The sequence below is a fragment of the Camellia sinensis genome, chromosome 4 (genome assembly GCF_055761805.1).
Source record: "Camellia sinensis isolate YWXY chromosome 4, ASM5576180v1, whole genome shotgun sequence".
Lineage (NCBI taxonomy): Eukaryota > Viridiplantae > Streptophyta > Magnoliopsida > Ericales > Theaceae > Camellia > Camellia sinensis.
This window is the reverse complement of record NC_138964.1, coordinates 115412732-115420040: the sequence shown is the minus strand read 5'-3', so window position 1 is coordinate 115420040 and position 7309 is coordinate 115412732.

The window sequence follows — 7309 nt, the reverse complement described above, 5'->3', positions numbered from 1 at the left end:
CCGGAGTAACTTTGTTTCTCCTAGGCCGGAGTAACCTTGCCTCTCCTGGGCCGGAGTAACCTTTTGCATTTTTATTGAGCCAGAGTAAGCATTACGGCCTTTTTACTTAGTCCTTCGCACTTTGGGCCACAAAGCCCAACTCGCAGTTGGTCTGGTAGCATTTCCATCCAATCAGTAAGTTATTTGGATGACACTTTGCATATTAAAGAGAGTTGTTCATGATCCTTATTTTTCTATCATAGTACATATCAATGCTAAGTTTAATATTGAAAATGCAAGATTTTTTGGGCAGAGAAAAGAAAAAGAGGTGCATAATAGAATAGAAGAGATTTTTTTTTTTTTTTAAAAAAGATCATTTATATGATCCATCAATAATAAATATATATTTATCTCTGTATAATTGGGATGGGAAGGGATTACCATTCCCTAACATTGTCCAATTCCTTTCAAGTTTTTCATTTCATTTTCATCTAAATGCCAATCCTACTTTATTAAAAAAAACTCTCAAATCCTGGGAAGCACGGATACGGATACGGGATACGGGATACGGGTACGATACGATACGGATACAGCGATATGACAAAATTTGAAAAAGTAAGATACGGATACGGCGGGCATACGTTCATAAAAAATTTGTAATAGGTTGTGATTGCAAGGGAATTTTGAAGAATTCAAATGTCCGTAATTCAGTTGGTCTGGTAGCATTTCCAATCAATCAGTAAGTTATTTGGATGACACTTTACATATTGAAGAAAGTTGTTCATGATCCTTATTTTTCTATCTTAGTACATATCAATGCTAAGTTTAATATTGCAAATGCAAGAATTTTTGGGCAAAGAAAAGAAAAAAGAGGTGCATTATATAGACTACATAGAATAGAGGAATTTTTTTTTTTTTAAAAAAGATCATTTATATGATCCATCAATAATAATATATATTTATCACAGAAAATGCTATGGACTCCAAATAAATTATCAAACCTCTCATATGGGTGTGAGACCCACACACATGTGATTTGTGTGGGTCCCACACCCATGTGAGGAATTTGATAGTTTATTTGGTAATTTGTTTGGAGTCTCTAGTATAACTCATTTATCACAATATAACTGGATATAATTGGGATGGGACCGGATTACCATTCCCTAACATTGTCCAATTCCTTTCAAGTTTTTCATTTCATTTTCATCTAAATGCCAATCCTACCTTTTTAAAAAACTCTCAAATCCTTTCCATTAGGGTCGGGACGGTGGTGGGCGAACAAGGTTGTGGCCCTCTGTTAGAGCTGCTGTCTGGTAGCCTTGATAGCCTTGTGGTTTTCTGGTAGCCTTGTTTGTAGCAGCTGTCTGGCTGCCTTTTGTTTTGTTCTATTGTATAGCTGGGTTATGGCCTGGGATATTCTCCTTGTATTCTTGTATTCTTGTATATCCTTTGGGTTATGGCCTGAGATATTCCTCTTGTATTCTTGTATATCCTTTATTTTATTTTATAACTTATTCACCCAAAAAAAAAAAAGGTCGGGACGGTTAGTGGCCTGGTGAGTCAGTTTTCATTTGGTTATCCCAATACAAAGAAAATTAAATTGCAGAACCAATACATATATATTTATATATATATTTTGAACTCGAATTGCGTAACCAATATGGTACTCAAATTCGTGCAAATAGGCTTTATAACTTGCAAAGAAATATGTATACATGATTCGTTCTATGTTTACATATCTCTAAGACCATCTTTAGTAGTGTAGAATTTAAGTATGATAGTGGTAAAACAGCACAGTACTTAAAAAAATCCTCACCCTCATTGGGCAAAAAAAACATAAGGTGTTATTTTATAATATTTGACTCTTTTTCTTTTTTTTTTAAAATAAAAATTTCGTTTATGCTAATATAATTGAAGTTTAATCTATCATTAATTATAATTGTTATGTGAAGATAAACAAAGTTAGTTAGAATACATTTGGCACAAATAAATTAAAATAAAACAAATGTAATGATAAAAGTTACATCTATGCACAAGCCTATTTATTCATTTAGTAATATGGACTTAAATTCATGAATCTAAGCATTGTTTAGAAATAGCGGTCAAGAATGATGGTTTCTAGGTGTGTATATATATATATATATATACTTAAAAAAAAGAGACACAAAAAAATAAAAATAAAATACTACCCTTGTGCTATTTTAGCATACTAAAGCTTCGTTTGACGTTGACTTATATAGTCAATTTTTTTGTATTGGGACTTTTTTAGATTGACTTTTTTAGTCTCGTTTGGTTTGGAATTTTTAATTTTTTTGACTTTTATGAAAGAAAAAGTGTAATGATTATAGGTATGATGTGATATTTTGTTTTATTAACTTATTTACCCTATTTTGTCATTTTGTACTTTTTTTAGTCCCAAAATAATAGCCAAACTAGGGCTAAATACTACTCATGGTAGAAATCACAACAAATCTATACAAATAATACAAAAGAAAATTAAAAAAAAAAAAATTTGCTCAAGACACTTTAACATTTTTCTTTTGAAAATACAGTAGGTAAAAAGAAGAAGAAGAAGAAGATGTGAAGAAAGAAAAAGAGTTACACGAAATTTTCTTGTAGACTAGGTGGGCAAATATACAATGTATATAACTTTGTTGTATTTCAAAAGAAGGATAACAGAGTCATTAAAGCATTTGCCCGAAGCTCTATATTTGAGTTGACAAACATCCTGGACATATAATTGGCATGAAAAGAAGCTTCATCTGAGGTGTTTATATCTGATGTGAAATTGAGTTAGACTTCAGTTATGCCAAATTTGGCATGGTTGACAGAAATATCAACTTTGAGTCTTTTCATTATTCTAATGGTTCATTTTAAAACTTCAACTAAACGTGTTACTTTTGTTCTCGCTCTCTCTCTCTTAAAGCAAAAAACAATGAGGTAATAAATTTTGCATATAGGATGGAGTGTTTCTTTTAAAGATGTTAAATTTGCATGTGTTAATTTGTCATCCTAGAATTCAAAAAATATCAATTTTGAATATTTAAATAGAGATGCTCTTACTAATTGGAATTGAGATGAAGTCGGATGGCTTCGAGAGATTGCCACATCTTCGTTACATATGTTCTTCTTATTACCATCTCATTGAGAGGTGTCATTTTGTGACTTGCATTGCTTGAATTAATTATATAAATAAAAATAAAATAAAATAATTGTTAACAATGTGCGATCTTAGCTTAATCTTTTAACAAATTTATCATCCAAGTTTGTGATTTTATGAATTAATGGGATTAGCTCATTGATAAATAATTAAAAAAAAAATTGCAATTCACTAAGAATAAACCTCCTAAGATGATGACAAAATTGACAATTATTTTTTATTTATTATTTTTTTGGATAGGAACTCATGTTTGACATCATTTTTTTTTCGGGTAAAAAGAAAACTTTATTGATGAAAAACATACAAGGTATGATAAAGTACATCAATAAAGAGGAGCTTGGAGTTAGCTCAAGCTCCAAGCTCCTAGTTGGTGAGAAACCAACAAACAGAGCAAAAGTAAAGACAACTACTTGAATTTACCACCCATCAACAGCATCCAAAAGCATCTCAACCTAGCAAGCAACAAACAGCAATAACCAGCAAACAAAAATAACCAAGGGTTGCAGCCACTGTTGAGCATAGTAGACCAACATAACAACTGAGCAAACCTTTAACAGCCAGCTTCTTAATAGCAGCATAGCAGCATAACAACCCCTAGGGTATAGCAGACCAACATATCAGTTCAACCATCACCCCTCTTAATAGTCACCAAGACTATGCAGCCGCAAAAACTTCACAGTTCACCCAACACTTCAATCACTAACATCTCCTCTGCTTTATACACCAGAACCTATCTCCAACCATCAACAGCAGAAAATAGCATCACAACCCAGCAAACAACAAATAGCAACAGATAGCACAAACTCTAACCAGCAAAAAACCAACCAAGAGTTGCAGCCACTACTGAGACTATGCAACCACAAAACTACATATCAGACAAACCTGCAAAAAACTACTAGCAAAAAACCTGGAGTTCATCCAACACCTCAATGCAAATCCAAACCCCCAAAGGAGTCATATAGATTCTAACTCTCCCAGATACTAACTCTCCACAAAGAACATTACATCGACACTTCACACCTTTCCACCAATACATTTCCTAATCTGATAAATATTTAACAAGAAATCATTAACAGAATAGTGGAAATCTTTGAATGAAGCTTTGAGCCAAATAGCTATTTCGATGATAATTAATTCCTGCAGCTCTCCCATCTTTGGTTGAACACCATTGAACACGCAATCAAGAGGAATAGCCTTCCAGATTCTCCTCTCTGTTTTGTTAAACCAGATGCCAGCCCACCATTGCAGTAGACATTCGACTAATCTAGGCACAACTCAAAGCACACCCCACCACTGCAACAGACATTTCCGCACCCTCCAGACCATGGGGCACAAAATAAGCACATGCCCTACTGTCTCTGGCTCATTATTGTAGAACACACATTCAGAAGGTACACTCCCATCCAGTATCCCAATTCACTGCAGAAACACAGAGGTTTTTACCTTACGTTTCCAAGCAAGCCACCCAAAGAATTGCACTTTGGGTGGAAGATAATTCACCTAAACTGATCTACTGATAAACTCCAACTCAGCAACAGCTACAGCTGTATGATTATAAAAGGTTGAGACAAAAGACTAACCTGATTTGGCAGCCAACCAAACTGGTTTATCCATACCATCCAAATTAATAGATGGGGCCAATCTCAGCACATCTCTAAGCCTGAGAAGTTCCTCATCCTCCCAAACAAACAGATGCATTCTGAAGCTGAACTCCCAATTTTCTGAACTTCTTTTCTTTTCAACAAAGAGCCTTAATGAGCCCCTCTGCTCAACAGATATCCTGAACAATCTATGGAATTCCTCTTTAAGACATACATCACCACACCATTTATCATGCCAAAATTTCACTCTAAGTCTATTACCCATTGCAATCTTGAAGTGACTTACATAGAAATGGACCAAATTGGTTTTGTGCTCTGCTACAGCTAAGATGTCACTCCACAGTTGAGATCCTATTACCTTGATTCAGAAAAGGAAACCATTCTCTCCATTCAAGATTATACTTGCTGCATATCACCTTCTTCCATAAAGCTTCCCATTTATTTTCAAACCTCCACCACCACTTAAGCAATAGACAATCATTTACATCCCTAATTCTCCTAATACCCAACCCTCCCTATATTTTGCTCATAGTTACCTCCTTCCATCTCATCATATGTAATTTCCTTTTCAAATATGTGCCTCCCCATAAGAATGTAGCCTGAATTCTATTAATTTTCTTAGCAATTCCTTCTGACATCTTAAACAGTGATAGGTAATACTCTGGAAAATTAGATAATACAACCTTGATCAAAGTTAACCTACCAGCAAATAACAAAAATCTCCTTTTCCATCCAGAGAGCTTGACCTTTAATTTATCAATAACTAATTTCCAGATTTTCTTTCTACCTGGACTCACTCCCAGAGGCAAACCAAGATATTTCAATGGATACCCCTGAGTTTTGCAATTCAACAGTGTTGCAAACTCCTTAAGCAATGCATCAGAAATTCCAACCTCACAAACCACACTTTTATGATAATTAATCTTGAGCCCTGATAAAATCTCAAACCACCTAAGAATCCTTTTGAGATTTAACATTTCCTGCCTATTAGCCTCAGGGAACAGTAATGAATCATCAACAAATTGCAAATGAGAGACTACTTTTCTATTGACACCAATTTCCACCCCTTTTATGATTTTCGTTTCCCTTACTGTCCTCAGTAAAACACTCAACCCTTCAGCAGCCAAGTAAAATAAGAATGGTGATAAAGGGTCCCCTTGTCTAAGTCCTTTCTGAAGGGAAAATTCTTTAGTTGGTGATCCATTCACTAAAATTGAGACTCTGGCTGATGACACACATTCCTGTATACATGAAATTCACCTATATCTAAACCCAAAGTTTGAGAGCATTGAAACAAGAAATTCCCAATTAATGGAATCATAAGCCTTCTCAAAATCAAACTTAAACAGCAGCACCTTCTTCTTTGCTCTCTTCCATCCATCTACTATTTCATTGGCTATCAACACTCCGTCCAAGATGTTTTTCCACCCCCCAGAAAAGCGGATTGTGTTTCACTAATTACCTTATGTAACATTGACTTGAGCCTAGTTGCAAGAAACTTAGATAGGATCTTATACATAGACCCTATCAAACTTATTGGCCTGAACTCATTGAAACACATTGCATTGTCCTTCTTTGGAATGAGAGTAATAAATGAACAATTCAAACCATACCCCAACCTTCCTCTGTTGTAGAACTCTTTCATGAATATGATCACTTCTTCCTTGAGCACCTTCCAATTCTTTTGAAAGCACAATAGATTAAAACCATTTGGACCAGGTGCTTTATTTCCATTACAGTCTTTCACTGCTGCTCAGATCTCTTCCTCAGAAAAATCTGTTTCTAGCTCTGTAAAATTTTGACTGTGCCTTACAGTCTTGAAGTCACCCATTAACACAGGCTTACTACTCTAATCTTCTGAAAAATGCTTTTTGAAATAAGCCCACACCTCATGCTTTACTTGATTAGGCTCTTCAACCACAACCTTCCCTACTATAATGAAATTTAGTGCATTTCTATTGAGTCTACAGCTTGTTGTGATATAGAAAAATCTATTCCTATCCCCTTTTAGGTTCTAGTCCAATCTTGATTTTTAAAGCCATACCCATTCAATCATACAACTAAGAGTCGACATCTCACTTCTTAGCTCCCTTTTATGTTTCAGTTCTGCCTCTTCCAATGGACTGTCTTCAGCTTTCAAGTCAAGCACATACAATTCATCCTCAACTTCTTTTAGTTTTGATTCCACATTGCCATACACCTCTCTATTCCACCATTTCAAAGCCATCTGTAAAGCTTGCAATTTTTTTTGTAGAATAAAACTAGCATCCCCTACTGTAACACCTGCATCCTTTAATCCATTGGAGTGTGTATTTATTTCTCCTTTTTTTTTCTTTTTTTTTCTTTTTTTGAAGAGTCTTTGGAGTTGTTGAATGTTGGTCTTGGAGGAGTATGATCCGATTTAAACTCGTTAGGTTTGTTTGTTTGCACTTGTTCTTGTCAAAAAGTTCTTTGGAAACTTAAAAATTCTATTCTGGGGTCGACACCAGCCTTCCTAAGGGTCGACCCTTACCTTTTGGTGAAGTTTCTGGAGGTGTTGCTGGAATTTAGGGTTGATACCAACCTTGGT